This window comes from Pseudopodoces humilis, chromosome 1, assembly GCF_049639895.1.
Source record: "Pseudopodoces humilis isolate 2021_Gansu_Grassland_sample_001 chromosome 1, ASM4963989v1, whole genome shotgun sequence".
NCBI classification, from domain to species: Eukaryota; Metazoa; Chordata; class Aves; order Passeriformes; family Paridae; genus Pseudopodoces; species Pseudopodoces humilis.
In genome coordinates this window covers 2201624-2222348 of record NC_142200.1, presented here as the reverse complement: position 1 = coordinate 2222348, position 20725 = coordinate 2201624, and the positions used below count along the sequence as shown (strand labels likewise).

General features: G+C 49.6%; 1 protein-coding gene across 7 annotated transcripts in view; it reads left to right on the top strand.

The window, feature by feature from the left end:
* Positions 1 to 10715: 10715 nt before the first annotated feature.
* Positions 10716 to 20725, top strand: part of ADGRB1 (adhesion G protein-coupled receptor B1) — a 278660-nt gene continuing 268650 nt past the window's right edge. For all 7 annotated transcript variants that reach the window (XM_088055285.1, XM_088055296.1, XM_088055291.1 and 4 more), the window contains exons 1-2: positions 10716 to 10744; positions 11692 to 11853. The gene's annotated coding sequence lies outside the window, so the exon portion shown is untranslated. The remainder of the gene's footprint in view (positions 10745 to 11691; positions 11854 to 20725) is intronic.

The following is a 20725-nucleotide window of genomic DNA, read 5'->3' as shown; positions in this document are numbered from 1 at the left end:
TTATGCGCTTGTCACCTTGTCCACAATATTTTTTGGTACAGGGGCATGTTTTTGCAGGGATTCTTCCAACCATTTATCCTTATCCTGAGTGTTGATGGCTCTCAGCCTGGGACAGGGACCCAGCTGTGGCCCAGACAGGGTCTGTATCTAAAACAGCTTGTCACAATCTACTTTGATGTTTTCCCTGTTGATTTTTTTCCTTCACTGGAGACATTTCCACTGGGCACCCAATACTCTCCACATGTTTCACAGCTATATTTAGCCCAAAAGTATCTGACTCAACAAGTAAGAAAGATTGCTCTTCACAGGTACATGTTATTCTGATGAAGATAAACACTGAAAATCAGTATAAAATCTATTGTTCCAAATTCCTTTGGAAATTGCTAAAAAGCCTAACCCAAACTAAAACTATTTTTGTGGCCTAGTGATGTGCTTAGAATATGTGATGGGCTCAGGCTGATTTGGGTTGTCATCTGGTTTAGTGATCAGCCTTTCATTTTAAATGTCAGTCCCATGCCAGCAAATCCTAGAACCATTTCTTCTTTCTGGGCTGAAATTCACATCCAAACACCATTTTAAATATGCTCTGGTGAACTTTTTCTTCACAGATTTGTCTAAATCCGTGTCAGTGGAGAGACATCCACTCTGGAAAATGGGGAAGGTGCATCACCAGCTCCTACCAAACACCTGTGTAGAGCTTATATGTCAATATGAACACATCTGACCAAAGGAAAGGTCATGTTTGTGTTCAAATGTGGGACCACTGCAACTACAAGGACATTTGTTTGCAGGTATTGGGTTGTGTTTTTCTTCCAGTCGTGCATCACTACCAGGTTTATACCTGTGAAATGTATCTGTGAAGACAAAGATATCTGGGAAACCCAGGAGATGAGTCATGCATTGTTAAAATAATGATATAATTGCTAAATTTCTGTCCTGCCTATGCCCTACCTCCTCAGAAGCTCGAGGAAGGCAAAGAAAAAAAGGGTCTCTGCCCCAAAACCTTTACAGTGTGCGGCGTTCAACACCATTAATTGGCTTCAACACCATCACACGTGAAAATATTACGGTTGTGCTATTTGACTCAATATTTTAGTGACATGAGGAAAGACTTGGTGGATTCCAAGTTTTCCATGCAGCTTGAAGCAAACCAGCTTACTGAGCAAAAAGAAAGAGGATTCAGGGAAGGAATATGCAGCTGTATTGAGTAGTATGTCCTGAGTCTCTTCCAATTACTTCAAGCCATTCCTACACTCCTGTGGATTTGCTGATTTTGTGAGTTTGAACATCCCTGGAGATCTTTAGTCCCATTTCACTAAGCTTTTAAAAGCTCCTGGGTTTTTTCCAGCAGGGTTGCACTGGAGTTGGGGATAAAGTCATGGAATCTTAGAATTGTCAAGGTTGGAAAAGACCCATCAAGTCTGTAGGGGTTGAAGGAAAACCAGGGTGGTGCTTGGGACAAAATATCCAAACACAATTGTTCCCATGTCCCTGCACACCAGGAGAGCAGAAGAACAAGGCTGTGCCTGTCTTGCGTGAAAGATTTCTGTGTCCCTTGATATGAGACATATTTCTCACCCCCAGCTCCAAATAAACAAATTTAAATGAAGTCTCCTCATGCTTTCTCCTGTCTCCAACACCAATGGATGCCTCAGCTTGGGCTTTAGCCTTCTCTGCTGATCCCAGACTTACCCCAGTGGATCTGGCACTCAGCAGGTCCAAACGGCTTGTGAGGAGAGGAATGAAAGGACAAGGCTTGAAATTGGCAATATCTGACTCTAAATGTGGGTTTTGATGTAAAAAACACTATTATTAGAAAGAAAATAAAAAACCCAACCAAACAAACAAGCAAACGAACATGGTTCATTATGTTCTAAATGAGCCCCTGGATAGAGCAGCCTTCTTCGAGGGAAATGTAGAAAGAAAATGTCATTTATGAAGAGGGAAAGGACATACCCAATCAGGATAGAGGCTTTTAGGCTGTGTTGCCAAGACTGATTGAAGTGAGGCAGAATTAGGGATCTGGAATTGGCCCTGGGGTCATCTGCTCCATTGACACATTTTGGGAACATGGTTGCTCTCTCTGCCTCAGTCTCCTCAGGTCCATGTTTTCCAAAGCAGATAAACAGCTTTTCCCTACATAAAAGGTACATTATTGGTTCTAACATGCCTCTTGGACTGCCTTCCTGATTTTTCAGCACCCTCCAAAAGCTGTGTCTAAACCCAAAACCTCTCCAACCCTGGGGGGGAGATGGTTTCTATAAGTTTATTATCTCCCTGGTAATGATAGAAAATATGTTTGGGCTTAAATGGTCTTGCTTTCTGTTAAAGTACATAATGAAAATAATGAGTCAGGTTTTATTCAAACCCCACCAATTTCTAGCAATAAAGTGGGCTATAAAACTTGAATGTCATTCAAAATAAGAACTAAAAAAATAGCAAACAGAAGAGAAAACTCATACAAGAGTCACACTGGTTGCGTATTTTGAGGTTAACATGACATGACTGTGTCTCTTAAGCTCATTTAAACATTTAATTTTGTTCTCTTGTTCCATCCCTGAGTACATATGGATTTCACAGAGGTTTAACAGGACAGAAGAAAGTTACCCATAATTGAAACAGGCTTTATGCACAAGTCACAATGTTGTGTTCAACACTCAGAGGGAGAAAAACTTGTTCTTTCTGTCTGAAGTGACTTATTTTCAGATTAAGGGAAACAGCTGTGAGAAGAGACAGAACTATTCCTTAGAAGAGCACCGCCAACGAACGGTTTGCTGAAATCTGTTCAAAGAGATTAATCTTAGAACCTTAGAATTAATAATGCAGAGTAAGTAGAGAAGGACTCGTGTAGCATAAAATCATGGAATGGTTTGGATTGGAAGGGCCTGTAGAGATTATCCAGTTCCAAGCCCCTGCCTCGGACACTTCCACTAGACCAGGTAGCTCAGGTACTCATCCAGCCTGGCCTTGAACATCTCCTGGGATGGAGAGTCCACAACCTCTCTGGGCAACCTGTTTTGGTGTCTCATGAACCTTATAGTAAAGGTTCCTATGCCTATATACCTATATACCTATTCTATATACCTTATAATATGTATTATATATAATATATCATTATAATACCTTAATACTTATTCAAAATAAAATCTACCTTGTTTCCTTTTAAGACCATCTCCCCTTGTCCTGTCACTCCTTGCCCTGGTCCAGAGTCCCTCTCCAGCTCTCTTGGAGCTCCTTTGGGTACTGGAAGGGGCTCTGAGCTCTCCCTGGAGCCTTCTCCAGGCTGAGCAGCCCCAATTCTCCCAGCCTGTGTTCAGAGCAGATGTACCCCGGTCCTGTGATCAGCTTAGTGGCCTCCTCTGGATTTGTCCCAAGGAGTTGATCTCCTCCCCATGCTGGGAAGCCCAGAGCTGGATGCATCACTCCAGGTGGGATCTCAGCAGAGCAGAAGTGGAGAATCCCCTCCCTCCCCTCCTGGTTGCTCTGCTTTAGGTGCAGCCCAGGATCCAGGCCATGGCTTTTTAAACCAGCCCTGCACCTGCAGAGCTTTTGAGCTTTGCTGGAAGCCTCTGCAGAGCCTTTCTGAGCACGTGCAGCAGTGAAGGATGAGTCCTGTGCTGGTAGCACCTGGCTCCAGAGCCAGGCTCGTCCCAGCCTCTCCCAGTGATTTATGGCAGGAGGCAGAGATAAGTTATCTGATAAATGACTCCTCCATTATCATAAACAGATGTGTCCCAGCATAGATTATAATTACATCTGAGGGAAAATAAAGCAAACACAAAGGTTACAAGGCTGAGATTGGGTGAATGGTTTATTTAATGTTAAATAGTTTTTTCTTCCCTTATTGGGTATTAATCCCACCTTCCACTGAGGGACTTCCAATTTCAATAGGCTATAAATTACGGGATCAAACTTGTTTTATACATGCTTATATCAAGTGATTTGCACAGCTACAGGATCAGCCTTCGGTTTCAGGGTGCTCACGTCAAATACAGATATTGGAAAACCACCGATTTCCATTCATGAGAACATCAAAGGAACCTTAAAGGTGCTGAGCACTCTCCAGCTTCACTGGTTTCTGGGGGAGCCTGGAAGCACTTGGCCTCAGAAGAATTAGATTTGGGAGGTGATTCGAGATGTCTAAATTTGAAAAATGAGGTTGGAAACCACCAGTGTGTGAACTTTCGGAGATCCCTTTTTTTTTGTGCTTATTTCTTCTGACATCTACGAAATCTGACTTGTATGTGAAGAAACCAGCTGAGATTAAGTCCCTGGGTGCTGGGAACATGGGGACAGGAAGGGGACTGTGTGGGTAGGTCCTGGCTGGATGTCAGGTGCCCTCCTAAGCTGCTCTGTCAGGCCCCTCAGCTGGACAGGGGAAGAAAAAAATAATGAAAGGCTCCTGGAGAGATCAGTCACCAGTTACCCTCAAGGGCCAAACAGGCTGGACATGGGGAAATTAATTTATTTTTATACAAATCAAATCAGGAAGTGCAGTAAGTTGCATGTTACTTCAGTGTGATACTTTGGGGTAGAAGTGTCAGTTCACTGAAATTAGATTTCAGTGTATGGAAAATAAGTGTTTTACTATAACAAGGAGAAAAGGAGGGCAAAAAAATCCCAAACATTGTTACTCAAAAATTATTTTGGATTTTTGAAGCTAGCTTAGTGATATTAAAGCAAAAACAAAGTGGAAATGTAAGTTGAAATCAAAGTAACATCTCTTGTCTGGCCTGAATTAAATTCACATTCACACACTCAGCTGCTGGTTTGTGAAAATGAACCTGGAATTTTGAGCTTATTTCGGGCTGTTGTGACAGTCACTTGAGAGATCTTCAACTTTTTTCCCGAATGGAAAATTGTTTTCTTGTTCAACTCCTCAGGTACCTTCCCTGTGAAAGGGGATAGAGAATCCTGTATAGCACAGAGGGATTTTGCATTTCAAGCTCTGTCTGCCAGTGCTTAGGCAAGGAGGCTTTTCTTGCTTTCTCCATTGATTTAGTTCTCATTCTGAGTGCGTTGTAACTACAAGGAAATGAAATTCTCTCGCTTTCTGCTAAAATAAGAAGATTTACTTGTGGAAATAACTCTGTAAATACCACGTACTGCCATCTATGGCTCTGCTTGGGAAGCACATTGAGAGCTCTGCAAAGGAATCTGCTTTTCCACCATCAAAGAAACCTTTTGTGCTAACCGGGGTTTTAAACGAGTGCCTCGCAGCTTCCAGCAGCTGCTGTGGGAAAATAGACTTCCCAGGGGAAGGGGAATCTCAGTCCATCCCTCTCCTGCCAGTTTGGTGCCAGGGTCGGCAAGAGATGCCAAGAGCTTGAAGAGGGATTGCAGGTCAGCAGGAAAGCACCTGGAGAGGTGTTTTTGTTTTCCTTTGGAAAGGAATTCCAGGCTCTCCACACAGGAAAATGGTTCTATCAATGATCCAACTTAAATTCCTCTATTCTAACACCTGAGCATGTGGAAAAAAGCAGAGGATTAGGGCTGTGTGTTCTGTGTGATCTTGTTGGCATGGTGGAGATGTGGTGGGATGGCTCCTCTGACTGGATTGGGATGACTCCTGTGACTGGAGGGATGGAATGGAAGGATACAGGCAGAACAGGAATGGGAATTCTCTTTAGGAAGAACAAGCAGAGGAAGTGAGGGGGGGCTGGCTCCCTCTGTGTTGAGGAGCAGATGGAACACATGGAGCTCTGCCTGAGGATGGAAGAGGAGCTAAGGGAGAGTTTGTGGGTCAGGAGACAGTTTGTGGGAGGGCAGAGACAGGTGACAGCAGAGTGGGGTCTGCTACAGCTGCAGCAGGACCAGGGGGGGCTTGGAGCAACCTGGCCTAGCGGGAGGTGTCCCCCATGGCAGGGGGTGGAACTGGATCATCTTTCAAGGTCCCTTCCATCACAAACAATTCTGTGACTCTGGAAATATGCTGTAATCATTATTAACATTGCTATTTTTAGAAGGTGTTCAGCACTTTCCCTCCTGAAGAAAGTTTCTAAACAAGGACAAGGAAGAGCTGAGAACTTGCCAGAGAAATTATCTTTATTGTGACCATTTGGGATGCTCCTGATCAGTCTTCACTGGCAATAACATCAAAGTGCACTTTGCCTTTGTTCTCACCTTTGGTCCTCAGCCTCTGGTCCCTTGATCTTCACCAGCTTTTGGCCTTGCTATAGGAGGGACCATCCCACCTCTTCTCTTCCTGGACAGGGAAAGGGGAAAATGGAAAATTCAGGATCAGTTCAAAGCTCTGGAAAAAGAGAATCTGTGAACATCTGGGCTTGGGGCTCCATCATTCCTTCCTGCTGCCAAAGCCAGCATCACAAATGCTTTCAGAGGGGGGTTACATCCTCTCCCTTGGCCATCCAAGAGATTTGGGGCCCTGGGAGTAGCTTGGCTTCCTCAACAAAGCAGCAGTCACTCATCCAAACTCCCTCCACTATCACTGGCAGTCACCATACCTGTGCTGGTGCTTATTCCCCTCACTAAGATCCTTTTTGGGGCTCCATGAAGTTGTCCCCTGGCCCTGGTGTGCAAAGCAGGCTGGTCAGGAGACAGGGCTGGTGTCAGGATTTTCCATGCTTGGAAGTTCTACCTTGCCTCACTTTACAAGCCTATAAAATAGGTTTGATGCTAAATTCCTGTTTTAGGAGGGAGAATTCTCTCGCCACGTTGTCCAAAAATGGAGGAGTTTGAACAAACACACTCCTTGAACACCCACCATTCCCACACTTAGTAAATGCAGCCCATGGGAGGAGGAACAGGAGTTTTCTCCTCGCCCTTAGGAGAGGCTGGGATTGCTGGGTTTGACCTGTGGTACGTGAGCATTAATGCTCCTGAGCAGCCACTGCCAGCAGAAACCACAGCTGGCAACTGCAATGAAAAGTCATTAAAAATATATAAAAATTGACAACAGCAAAAGCGAGGTGGAAAGCACAGCAGTCGTGTGAGAGGCAGGCATGGGAAAATCCCTTTCAAGTCCTGGCTAGAGCTGAGTTATCCCGTGTTCCACTTCAGCAGAAAGATGTGGCTGGCTGAAAATTTGAAATGTTCAAGGAGATTTTTAACCAGACACAATGGAAAGTGTTATAGATGTAAACACAGTGGTATCTGTTGCTGGAGGGGAAGCAAACTGATTACAAGCTGTCCTGCTTTGCAGTTATCCTTTCCAAACAGATCCCTTGGGAATCCCAGGCATTCCCTTTGTTTTTTTCCTTACCATCCTCATCTACACCTACAATATCTGGGGGTACCACTGGGAGGAAGACTCTCCTCCAAAAAAAGCCAAACTCAGTGTCTGTACATTGCAATTATGCTTCCAGCAGATTTTTGTGGCAAATCTATTATTCCAACAGCACCACCAGCCTACCTTTGCAATGTGGGAGGTGGGAGGACAGAGTTAACGAATCTAAACCAGCTCAGAGCAGCTACCAGCCCAAACAGCCTTTTTCTGTCCGTATTCCGTGCTTCAAAAGAAGGTGGAAAAATTGGGCAGATAGAAAATGTTTTTTCTGTCTCTTTCATGTCTCCCTCATGTACTTTGTAGTTTGAGACCAGCTTAGGCTCCTGAAGTGTGCAGTTTAATCCTTCTCCCAAAATCTCTTTGCATATTCCCAGGGGTGTTCCATTTAACCATGGATATTCCCATCCCTTTTTTCCTTTGCTCTGGACCCATTTTGCCTCTGACAACAAGAGGTGTTTTCTGTGCAATAAACATGTTTTAAATTCAAAGTGTGTGTAAAGATTTGTTTATCTCTCTTGAGTTTGCTGTTTTCCTTTGGCAGGGGGAAGAGGAGAATTACAGCTGGATCCAGCTCAAGCCTTTCCACCTCCAAAACCCAGACAGAAAACAGAGCAGAGAAGAGAAAGATACTTCACTCTTGGTTGTGTTTTTGGACAGCAAAGTCAGTGTTTTTCACAAAACCCACCCAGCACCTCACCAAGGAGAGCTGGGGGTGGGTTTGCCTTATTGGCACCACCATGGTGGTGTGGGGATGGTGTGTCCCAAAACCTGTTGGGCCTTGTGACCTCTGTTTTTGCTGCTCTTGTCTGCTTCTTTTCCTCTGGGAATGACACTGGAAGGTCCTGATGGTGACCTGAGTAACTTCAGGAGTCCTCACACCATATTGTGGTGGGACAGGGGCTGCCAGTTTGGGCTGAGCTGAGGCCTTTTGGTGATTTCTGTGCAGTTTCAAGCAAAACAGGGCAGAGATCTCTGTTTCAGGGCTTTCTGTGCCATAAATTAATTGTGCTGACCTAGGACTGCAAGGTCCCTATGTGGGGAGCAGAGAGGACAACCATTTAAAGACAAAGGTGTCTTTAAATCTGCAATGTTACAGATCTATGTGTATGTTTAAATACGTTATGTATAAACCATTCTCCCCCCAGATCCCATGGTTGGGTTATGTTGGCAGGCTGGAAAGAAAGGTCTATGTCTCCCCAGGCTCAGATTTCTGGGAGATCTGATGTTTTGAGAGTATCTCTTGCTCTGCCAATGGCCTTCTTTGCCTTCAGAATTATCCTGCTTCAGGGAATTTCACAGATCCATTTTATGCTAAAGTTATTCTGCCTTCTTCACTTCACAGATGAAGAGAGCAGGTGAATTATTGCACTTGGTTACCTCAGCCAGCTGCAGAACCCAAATCCTCACGTCCTGTTTGCTGTCACAGCTCACCCTCAGCTCTCCCTGGAGGGCACCTGGGACATCAGGCCACTCCATGATTTTGAGGTGTAGGCCATGTTTACCCTCTTGTTAAATGGGGGTCTAGGAATTCACAAATGTCTCTACTTAGGACTGGAAGAAAATGGTCAGCAGTGAGATTTGTCAGTATTTTGGACAACGCTCTGTGGCTCAGGGTAGGATTCCTGGTCCTGTGCAGGGCCAGGAGCTAGACTTTGATGAGCCTTGTGGGTCCTCTCCAGCCCAGGATATTCCGTGATTCTCAGATTCATGAAGCCAAATTCCACATTCCCACAAAGATGAGTTTCCTACCAGGCCCCACTGCAGCAACTGCAAATGGGTTTTGTTTGGTCAGTAGCACTTTCTGGTTCTTTGTCCTTCTGCTTGGGCTTCCTTGCCCTGCAGCGCAGGGGAGAGGGCAGCTGCACCTTGCTCTGCCTGACTCCCCAAACTCAGGACAGGGAAGGTGAGTGCCCCCCTCCTCCCCCATCTCTCCAAAATCAAGGCAGAGCTGCCCCACGGCACTCAGAGGGGCAGGGTTAGGGTTAGGGTGAGGTTTAGGGTGAGGTTTAGGGTTGGGCTCCTTTTGCCAAGCACTCCTTGGCTCCCTCCAAATCTTTCCACTCTCCTGCTGGCACCTGTGAGAGGGTTGGAGAGAGAGAAGCTGCAGAGATGGATAAGAAATCCCTGGGCGACTCGGAGGAGCAGGGAAGCCTTCTTGAAGGAAAACAAACTCCCAAAATGCTGGCGAGGGAAAGGGAGAGATTTCCATTCGGAGCATGCACTGTGCTAATCCAGCATAGCCGCCTGTCGGCTAAAACCCTGCATTTCAGGCCCCAGCTGCCCCTTTGCTCCAGTCCCCGCTTAACTGGAGATGTCACAGATGCCTTTGGCCAGCGATGCTGCAGTGCTGGCTGGGGATGAGAGGCTGCTTTGCTGCGTTCCTCCACAGCCGGGGTTTGCAGCTCAGCTCGTCGAAATGAAGCATTTTCTTTCTTTTCTCCTTCCCCCTGGAGTTTTTTAGGGATGTAAAATGTTTGAAGGTGTGGAAATACGGGATAAAGGGCTGGATGATGTGAAGGGAAGGGAGGGAAGGGGAAGAAGGCCAAGGGGAGGGGGTGGAGATGCCCTGGAGAGTCCCTGGGGGGAGAGATGGGGTGTTCCACTCCCTCCCTGAGGCAGAGGGATAGAGAGTGGTGGCACATGGGATCTTCACCTCTGCTCTTTGGGCAGGTCTGTGCCCCTTCCCTGATGGGGGAGCAGCAGCTCCGGGCAGGGAGGGAGGTGATTTTGTCAGGGAAAGAGGGTCGGTTTCCCCCTTTTGGAGTAGGAAGGGTTAAAAACAAGGGGCAGGTCCCGAAGTCTGACAGGATGCTGAAGTCCCTCAGCTCTCCACACACCTCCAGCCTTATCCGTCTCCCTTCCATCCCCTTCCCACCCCGCCTTCTCTGCTCGGCAGGTTTCTCATTACCGGAGGACCTTCCTCAGGCTGCAGACCTGGAGGCAGCACCTTTACCCCAAATCTGCCGGGATGTAGCACGTACCTTTCATCCCAGCCCGTTCCCTCCACCTGCTCAAACTTTCCCTTCCCCCCTCCCCATCCTCCTGCTACCCCGGGGTGTTGCCTGGATCTGAGACCCCCCAACTCCCCCCCCACAGATTTTGGGTTAATGGAGCAAGGAGTTGAGGAGGATGCTAGGAAAGAGGTAAAATTTAAACAATTAGGAAAGGGTTAATGGCTGTCACCGTCTTCTGCCTGGGCAAACCGCGCGCCCTGGTGCAAAGGCACGGCCAAGCCGGGGTGCTGGGGGAGGTCCCCCCCATCCCCGCCCTCCCTCCCCGCAGCTGAGGGGCTGGGGAGCCACTGCCCCGCTGCTCCCCGCCACCCTGTCCAGTGTCCCGTCCCCTTTCCCACGCTGTCAGCTCCGGGGGAGGCTCCGGGGGGCGCGATGAGAGAGCCCCAGCACCCCCCTCTTCCTCCCGGTACCCAGGCAGCGGCACCAGCGTCTCTGCGCATCCCTCTGCGGGCGAGCGGCACCGCTCCGTGCTGAGCCTCCGCAGGTTTTTGGGGGAGCGGGGAGGGGAGAGGGGGGGAAGCAGAAGCCTCGCCATCCTCACCACCACCATCCCGGCTACCTCTTCACCTCCTGGCTCCCCGCTTAGGGCTAAGCTGTCCCGAGGAGGCTGCGCTGCTCAGCTGCCAGCGCGCTCCGGCTGTCGCTGGCTCCTCTGTTCCATCCATCCATCCATCCATCCATCCATCCATCCATCCATCCATCCATCCATCCATCCATCCTCTCCTGCTGGAGGCTAGCGGAGCATGCCCGATGCGATACCGTGTCAGTTCGGGTCCTTGCCTATAGCTGCCTGTTTTACAGAGCTCCGATCCGTGCGTGTGCGTGTGTATGTGTGTGTGCATTTCATCCCTCCCTCCTATCCCTCCCTCCCTCCCTCTCTCTCTCTCTCTCTCACTCTAATGTGTGATCTGGAAAGCTTATAAAAGCCTGATGTAATCCTTAATGCAGCCCCTGGCTACAAAGACTGGATCTAGTTTCAGAGAGAGAGATTCAGAAGCAGAATTAAAAAAAAAAAAAAAAAAGAAAAAAAAAAAAGTGTGGGGGGAGAAGAGAGAGAAAGAAGGAAAAGCAGACGAGTGGATTTTAAACAAACATATCTTTCTGAAGAAGACCATTCTCGCTCCTCGCTGCTGGGAAAGCTACTCTGAACCTTGCTGTATATTTTTTTTTTCCAAAGGAGAAGATTTGATTGTCTGATTGGATCTAATGATTTACTGGCTTTTAACTGCGTTTTTCCCCTCTCCTAAGGATTCCTCAAAAAACGGCTTAATTATTTTCAGCTTTTCTCTTCTACCTGCCTGTCTGCAGAGACACCAAAGGTTCTCCCTTCCTCTCCCTCCCCACCCCCATTTCTTTTAGTATTTTTTTCCTCTTTTCCATTTAATATATACATATATATATATATAAATGTGTATGTATATATATATGTAGAGGCAAGAGTGGAGGAAGCGGAGGGGGAGAGAGCTCTGCCATCCTTTTGGACTTCACGCGCTGCCCAATGTTGGGCTGGTTACCCCTGGATATGTTGCTGGTTTCCATTTGGAATTTGACGAAGGGAAGAAGGAGGATATAAAACCTGGGGAGCTCGGCAAGGTAAGGGGCTCCCGGCCACCTTTCCTTCTTCCACGGAGGGGAGGGAGAGGGGGAACGCCACTTCTCCGGCTGCGCTTTGCCTGGAGCGCAGGGGGGTCTGTCTCCATCCCCAGGGGAGACGGCGATGGGAGCAGCGGTGGGAACCCACTCCTGTTCTTTTGCCCCTGGAAACAGCACCCGGAGGATGTTTTCCTCCCTTCCACTCCGCAATTTGGACCGATCATTCCCTGACACGGGAAGTTTTAACTTCTGTGCATGCAGGTCCTGTGGGCAAACATCAAGCACTGGTGGAAAAATGTTGAATGTCTGCAGGATGCGGAGGGGGAAATGCAGCCGTGTCCTGGGGAAGGGAGCTGGGGACTGGGTTGTTTGCGGGGGGAGAAGGCAGCCAGGCGAGGGGAGAGGAGCGGGGGATCGCGACAGGAGAGCTGCAGAGCCAGCCGGGGCTGAGCTGCGAAGTGCTGTGAAGCCGCGGTGCCTTCGCGGGCAGCCCTGGGGTCCGGGACTCCTCAGCCCGCAATGTTGGCAAACAAAGTCTCGGAAGGACAGGCAGCTGCCTGCCCCAGGCATGAATCTGCCCTCATCGCATCTTCCTGCCTTCCCCCTTTTCCTTGGAGAGCTCTCGGGGTGGGGGGGGGTCCTTGATTGCTTCCCTGCTTGTGTGGCACCTACCCAGGGCTGGAGGCTGCGGCTGCGGAGGCGACGAGCCCCTCATGTGCCCCCCCAAATGCCATTTCTCAGCACTTCGCATCACACCGGGGGAAAAAATTAACCTTTAGCCTCTGTAGAGCTCCGAGCGTGGCACAGACACACAGACACACTCTGAGGCTGCTCCCGGCGCTGCGCTCCTGGGGGATGCTGGCACCCAGGCATGGCTTAGCCTTTCTTTGGGAGGGGGGGGCGGGTGGAGAGTGAAGGAGTCTCCATCAGGGATGCGTAATTACAAAGCATCTTGTTCTGAATCACCCTGTGTGGGAATGAATCGCAAAATTTGTCTCTCCCTCTTCCCCCACCGCCCCCTTGCCTTTCACGGCCTGACATTCGCCGATGGAGGGTGGCTGTTGATGCATCTTCAGACTTTCACAGAGAGGTGTTTCAGCCATGGCACTGCCAGGGCTGGGAGGAAGAGGGGAAAAGAGGGATCGAGGGGGATTGGGTAGAGGTTTCAAAGGGACTTTTCAGTCCTGGCTGACAGCAAGCACCCGTTCCCGAATCGAAGGCACGGGTTGCAGACGAACTCTGCCAGGTACCTTCGGCTGTGACTCACACTCGTGTCCCTGATCCTGCCCTGGCCAAGCAAACAAGCCCTGTGAATCAGCTGCACAGGCAGGAGTGGGGAGGGAGGGGAGCATCAAGGCAAGGTCAAAGGGAGGGAGGGCAAAAAGACACCCCACTTCCATCCCTGACCGCCCCATCCCTTTGGAGCTGGGGCTTTCCGAAGCTCAGGCTCAACCCAGCTCCAGCACTGGGTCTGCCGAGTTGCCAGGGCCAGCTGACAGCTGATGGCTGAGGGAGGAGGAGGAGGAGGAGGGGAGGAAGGGGGCTGAGGAAGAGAGGAGCTACTTTGACAGATGCCCAAACCTGCGTGCGCGGCAGAGCGAAAATCGCAGCGCCTCGAAAGCCTCCCTGGGAGGGAGCCAGGGGTGCTCGGGGTGCACGGAGCACCTCCCCAGCCCCGTTACCTGTTGATTTCCTATAGGTTTCCTCTCACCTGGCCAGGCAGAGCCGGACGGAAGGCAGTGGGGCTGAGCCCCCGACACACCGAGGAGTTGCCTGGTGACCTCCGCAGCGTACCAGGGAGGGCTCTGTATTAATGATGATGACTCTGCTTTGGCTGGTGCTGAAATATCTGTATTATCTATTATCAGCTGGGAGACGAAGCTGGAGGCTTCGCAGGGCTGGGATCTCATCCAAAGTCCGGGCTGCTAAAGGAAACAAACAACTCCCCGTGCATATTAAGCGGGTCCCTAATTAATTAATGACTTATTAACCTGGGTCCCACAGTCCTTCCTGTGCCCGAGACCTCGCTGAGGAAGAGGAAGGAGGTTGGCAGGGCAGAGCAGGGGAGGTTTTTACCCTTGGAGGGTGCTGAGGAATTGCACCAGCTCAGCCAAGCCGCACTGCCAGGGGACAGGGTGGCCACGGGGCTGAGCCAGGCAGGGGACAAAAGAGAGGGCTGAGCAGGCAGGACAATCCTGCCTGATGGGTCTCGGAGGGGCTCAGGGGTGCTGGGGTATGGAAAACCCGGGGGGGCTCCACACGCCGCTCGGGGTGTTACAGCGGGGTCAGGGCGCAGCTCTTGCTGTGGAGGACGGAAAACCAGAACTGGGCAGGCACAGGACACAGTCAGGGCAGGAGCAGGGCTCCCAGCCCTTTTCATAACGTTTGGGCTGGTGTTGCAGAGCCCTGGGTGCAGGGAGAGGGGCTTGGAGCCCCCATAGTTGGCCAGGGAAGGTGGACAGGCTCAGGGAAGGACCGGCTGTAAAGCGGAGGGGTTTTCTTCTCATGATTGTAGCCCCTTCTCCCTACATGAGGGAAAACGAGGCAGGAGCGGTGTGCCAGACCCCATACCGGGATGGGAACTGCGTGTGCGTGTGTGGGAGTCGAGGGGAGATCCTGAAGCCCCATCACACCCCAAAGAGAAGCCAAAGGCAACCACCACGGCTGGGGGAGCGCCCTGCATCCCATTCTCTGCCAGCCCAGCGAGACCTGCATCGCTCTGTGCTCCACAGGCACCCAGAGGTGCTCTGCGACACCCCCACGGCTCTTCCCTGCCTTACAGCACCCCTTAAACCCCTTTTACAACCACCCCAAACTTAGCGACCCCCCCCACCCCGCACACACAAACACTCATCCCCACTCCATCCTTCCCACAGCATCGGGACCATCCCCGCTGCAAGCCCGCGGCGGGAGAGGTTGGGAAAAGGAGTCGGGCATCTCAGCCTGATGTCAGGGTCACCCCCCCAGCCTCCCCCCATAGCCAAGGCGGCAGAGGGGGGGCTTCGGGGGCGGCCGGGGCTTGCGGTGAGCGGCGGGGAGGTGGCGCTCGCAGCCCGGCTATCGCCGCTCGCCACCCCCGGAGCGCTCGGATGCTCGGCACAGCCCGCCGAGCGCTGCTCTCCGCTATCCCCCTCACCAAAAAAACCACCCCACCCGCACGGCTGGGGCTGGAGAGAAGCGCTGGCTCCCACCCCGCACCCGGAACGCGAAACCCGTGAGGTTTATTTCCCATCCTCCAGCATCGCCTTCCCGTTGAGCATTTGCTTCCCCCCTCCCCATGTTTTTTTTTACCATGCTCTCCCGCATGTTTTACCTCCCCCCCTCCCCTCTTCTCCCCAGTTTCAGTATCCTTGTGAAAGCAGAGGCTTCCACCGGCTCTCCACGGGAGTGCTGCTGTGTTCAGCTCTGTCACCCCCGTGCTCAGAACTGGGGGGCAGACCCCAGCTCCAAGGGCTTGCTGGAGCTCTTCACACCATCCCTCACTCCAGGCAAGCGGGAGAAAGGGATGCCCCAGCACTTTGCTCCTGGGAATCCATCTGTATTATTGTCCAGCAGGGTTGGTGCCCCATCCTCGAGGGGGAGACGGCAGAGGGGCTTCCCGCAGCGCCTGTGTGGCTGCAGGTGGCTTTCCCTTCCCTGTTTTTTTGCGGGGAGGGAGAAGGGGAAGCACAGCGTGCTCACAGATCCGGATTCACCCTCTCCCGTTGCTCAAGTGTAGCAGGCAGGAAATCCTCTGTCATCGATACCTGTTGCAGGGTATCAGCTTGGTTCATTAATTAGCTCCAGGAAAACCTGTGCTGGTAAACAAATGACTCAAAGCTTTTCTCCGGGCCTGATCCCAGGCTTGTGGAATGTTGGTCTCCACCTTTCTAGGAGAGGTGCAAAAAGAGAGGAGTATTTTCCTCAAGATGGATGACAGGCTGTCTCCGGAACCAGCTCGCCTCCTCCCCTTGGAGAAAATTCACATCCCCAAGCGAGCCTTCAAAGGGAAGGGAGCTGGCACCTGGCCTGGAGGTTTGCAGGAGAGTCCTGCTCAGTGTCGCAGCACAGATTGGAACGGCTCAAATGCAGCTGCAGACAAAGCCCAGGGGTCCCCATCACATCCCAGGGTTCACCATTCACAGGATGCTCCTGAGTTCTTCTCATGGCTCCTTCCCCGAATTCCCTGGGTTCTCTGCTTGCCTGGACTTTGCTGGGATAAAAAAGGGCAGGATGGTGATGCTTGTGACTGGGGGGAACTTGACTAAGAGTTAAATGCTGATGGGGGTTGGTGTCCGTCCATAAGTTTGGGTGGGGATTTGGGGTTCTGAAGCACAGGAAAGGACTGGTGTAGTTCCCTCAGCCAAGCTGGGGATAGGGGTCTCCTTCTTGGCATCTCAGCTGCCTTGAACCACCCCTCTGCCAAGGAAAACAGCATTTGAATGCCCCATCTGTGCTGGAGAGGCAGGGGCTCCTTTTGACTAGCAATGCACTGCTTTCCTTTAGATTAAATATTAGGAAGAAATTCTTTACTGTGAAGGAGTTGAAGCCCTGGCTCGGGTTGCTCAGAGAAGATGTGGCTTCCCCATCTCTGGAAATGTCCAAGGTCAGGCTGGATGGGGCTTGGAGCAACCTGGGATAGTGGAAGGGGATTGGAATGAGATGATCATTAAGGTCCCTTCCAGCCCAAACCATTCTGTGATTTTATGATTTATGCATGGCCCCATCAGATGCCAAACCCACACCAGAATTCCCAAGCCACCATGGCAGGGAGCTGTGACAACCCTCATTTTTCCAAGTCAGGACCACCACAGACATCATCCTCGTCTTTAGCACCCTCCTGCACCCTGGTATTGGAGGTCTCACCTGCCTTGTACCGTTCCTTAATGCTCCTGCTGTCAAAAAGGCAATTCTTCCATCCCATCCCTGGCCCATTTTGGGGGGCATTTTATTTGGACCTAAGAAACCATCAACTGGAAGCCAAACTTCTCCCTTGGAGAGCAACCTGGCAGGGCAGCCCACAGTGGGGAGTGTAGTTCCCTTTCCCTTCCAGGCACTCCGTGTGATGTTTGGCTCTCTAATGTTTGCAACATGGTGAGGCTACAAAACACAAATAAAAAAAATAAAAAAAAATAATGGAAAATAAAGGAAAATTAGCAGTAAATGAAGTCCCTTCAGAACATCCATTTGTCATCACATCTTGAGTTTGGAATTTCCTCACAGTGCCTCTTGGAGCGAGGGTTTTGTATTAGTCTGATTATGCTGAGATAATCCCTCATGTTGCTTCAGGAAGCTCTGAGGGAAGAGAGGAAAAAAAAAAAAGGAGGAAAGGAAAGATAATATTTTAAATCAGAGAGCTGCTAGATTGGTGACTCTGTCTGGCAGACACACATCACTGCCCCCTTTATGAAAATTTTAATTGGTTACCTCTGTCAGAGAAAATGAGAGATTTGCTGATTTTAATTTGTTGGAGCGAATCACTCCCTGCCAATGTTATCAAAATTAAACCAGGGATGGTTTCTTACTTTCCTTCTCCTACTCCCTCTGCATTTTCTTCTGAAATATCCCTGCATAAAAGATTGATTAAGGAGTGACCAGCTGACGACAAACGAGCTGCTGAAGTGGCGAACTCTGCCGTGCTTGGTGTCATGCCTTATCCCTGGGACAGGGAGGATCAGGGAAAGCAAACAGAACCTGGAGAAAGAATGGACAGAGACCTAGTAGGGAAATATGGATATTTTTGGGGAGGGGTAAAAATTGGAACAGATGGGTGTCACCTCATGTGGCACATTGTACATTGGCTGAAGTGAGTGTATGAAACAAGATACATAAAATATATAAAATGCTCCTACCAGTACCACTGTAATTTTAGGCTGGTGTTTTGCTCCAGGTAGAGCTGCTGTTTGCTGACTTGATGTGGCCAGGGAGCAGAACAGAGGAGTCCTGCATGTGTTTGGGGGCACCATTTCGTGCATGCCACGTGCCTGTACTGGTATTTATTGTTGCCAGCTCTTTTCCTGAACATCGAGCTTTGGTCAGAGGCAGGTCTTGTGATACTTCCTGCCGTGGTTTCAGCACTCCCACCTGCAGGCTCACCTTGTCAGCTGCCTGTTTCCAGGCTGGCTTTGCTAGATGGAGACGTTCCCTCAGTTTTTTGAGTTCAGCTGGCCTTTAACAAAGTCCTTGCTGTTTGCAAAATGGCTCTTTTCTTCCTCCCCTCTGTCAGCTATTAGGAATATCCCATTCCTGGCAGACATGCCCTATTCCATATTCATTGAGAATTAGCACAGCTCTCTGTCTAAATGTTTTTGGGATAGGGGTCATCATGATATCCGTTCTAGAATAGATTTGGAGCTGAGATGCTTTGTCTCTGTCCCATCTGTGCTCCTGTCTCCCTGGGGATGATCCTTTAAGCCAACAGCTCCACAAACCACTGAAGTTTGGGTTACTTAACACCAGAACCCTGTGGTTGATTTCAAAAGCTGCTGTAGTGCAATTCTCCCTGTGGGGCAAGGACATCATCAGGGGGCTGATCTCAGCCCCTGCCAAACCACGTGGCTCAGGGCAGGGGTCAGGTCACACTTAATTAAGACTTTGGTCTTTCTGCACGTTGGTGTTCTCATTTGAGAAGTGGGGAATCCTGGCTTCCTTCTTCCCTGGGGCTCTGTGCCAGCTCTGTGTCCAACTGGATGTGGTCAAAACACATTTCCTCTGGGATCCTGAGGTGAAGGGCACCAGATGAGCAGCAGGGATTATTTATTCTTCTTGTGCCTTGACTGTGAGCACATGTCCACCCTTTAAACATTCCTCCAGAACCGCCTTTTCTTGTCCTTTCTCAGTCCTTAATTTCTCGAGGTCCTTCTATAACTGAAGCAGGCAATTCTCCTATGCCTGCCTTGGATTTCCTCTGGATTAAACACCTCCTTTTCCAGGAGAACCTCGTGCAGCACTGCAAAAAGTCCAGCCCATTTGGATATTCCAATCAATCAAGGCTGGGGTAGGGGGCAGGCTTTATGCTGGATGTTGTTGAGCAGCAATGTAACAATGGAGGTCTCCTCCAAACAAATATCTGCTGGTTCCTGCAAATGAAAGTCAATACACCTTCACAAGGAAATCTGTCCCAGTGGGGTCTTTTGTATCGAAAGCCCTGTTGGTAGATTTATTCATTGTGCAGGGCCGTTCCCTTAACAAGTCAGTTATTCATTGGCCGTTGCTCGAGGGCGTGTGGAATTTATGGTCATAGTCCTGCAATCAGATATTTTGTTATAGAGGGCTTTGCCACTATGAAAGGTCTGAATAAATCAGTATGCAGCAGAAATTGATCCTCTTACAGGATGTTTCTGGATTCAGCTCCTGCTCTAAGGGTGTTTTCTCCCTTCTGGCACCATGCTACCAAAACCTTTGCACGTTTATGCTGTGGTCAGGCCTACCAAAGCTCTGCTTTAGTGCCTGTGTACAGACAGACACACACTTAGGTTTGTTTTCTGGGACTGATTTTTGTCCTGAGACACTTGAGGTCCATGCTGCTGCCATTTCCCAACCAGAAAAAAAAAAAAAAAAAAAAAATTCTCTATCACCTGACTTAAACATCTGCAGGTTGGAAAGAATTGCTTGAAAAGGCTTTAATCAACTGCCAGGGAAGAAAGGGAAATCTGATTTTGAGTAGCTGCACTGGTGCCTTAAGTACTAAAGAGCTTCACCTGCTAATCTCCACTTCTCAGATGTTGTTCCACAATCTGATCAGCTCCATTGAGCTGAAACAAGGGTTAATTGCTAACAAAATGCTCCACACCTTTGTGCATACAAGGAAAGGGGCAAGGGTGAGCACCTTGATTTTTGGAGCTTAGTGCAATCTCACCATATGCAGTTGATGGTGAGGGAATTTGGTTCTTGTGTGTCCCCCAAGAATATCTGCCTGGGAAGGTGAAATTACAGCAGAGCCTCTGATTTTTATGGCAGAAATCAGGGATGGGAGGAGAGGAAAAATCTCTGTAACCTAGCAGCCTGTACAGCTGCTGCCTCCCAGGTTGTGGGTGATGTTAAATGTTTAAATGTCAATGAACGTCTCCCCTGAGCAGGGCTGAGCTGTCTTGACACTTTTACTGGGGAAGGAGCTTGGCAGTGCTGTGGTTCCTCAGTGGTCAGACACTGCCTTGCAAGTGTTCCCCAAGGCACAGCATCTTTCTAGGGAAACTCTGACGGCTCCAGGGGTGGGCTTTGGTTTAAGGAGAGTCTGTGTCAAAAAACATTCTGTGCCTGGTCTGCTCTGGTGAGTGCAGCCCAAAGGAGGGTAGAACTGTGATAAGGAGCATGAGAATTATGTCCACCTGTGGGAAAGACAAATCCTGAGTAGGCCAGAGGGTCTCTGAGCTTCCCACATCTCAGTAGAATCACAGAATGCCCTGTGTTGGAAGGAAACCACAAGGAGCATCAAGTCCAGCTCCTAGAGCTGCACAGAACAACACCAAGAATCTCATATGTTCCTGATAGTGTTGTCCAAACTCTGTCAGTCTCCATGCTGTGACCTCTGAGGAAGCTGTTCCGGTTCCTGACCACACTCTGGATAGAAAATATTTTCCCTGTTCCAATCTAAACCCCTCCTGACACAGCCCCAAGCCTTTCCATCAGATCTTACCACTGGATACAGCACTGCCCTTCCTATCACCCATTTTAGCACTTCCAGGTCAGCCATGAGGGTAAGTGAAGGAATAACCAGATAGTGAATTTATGTTCACTGCATATTCTGAATGCTTAAAAAAATGACATGAACAATGTTCAACAAAGTATTTCCTGCCCTGTGTCACTCACTGGCTCCTGCCAGCTCGGGGTTTTCAGATGTGTTACCAGGGATAGAAATGCTGTCGGGTCTTTCAGAGTCTCCAGATGGAGATGA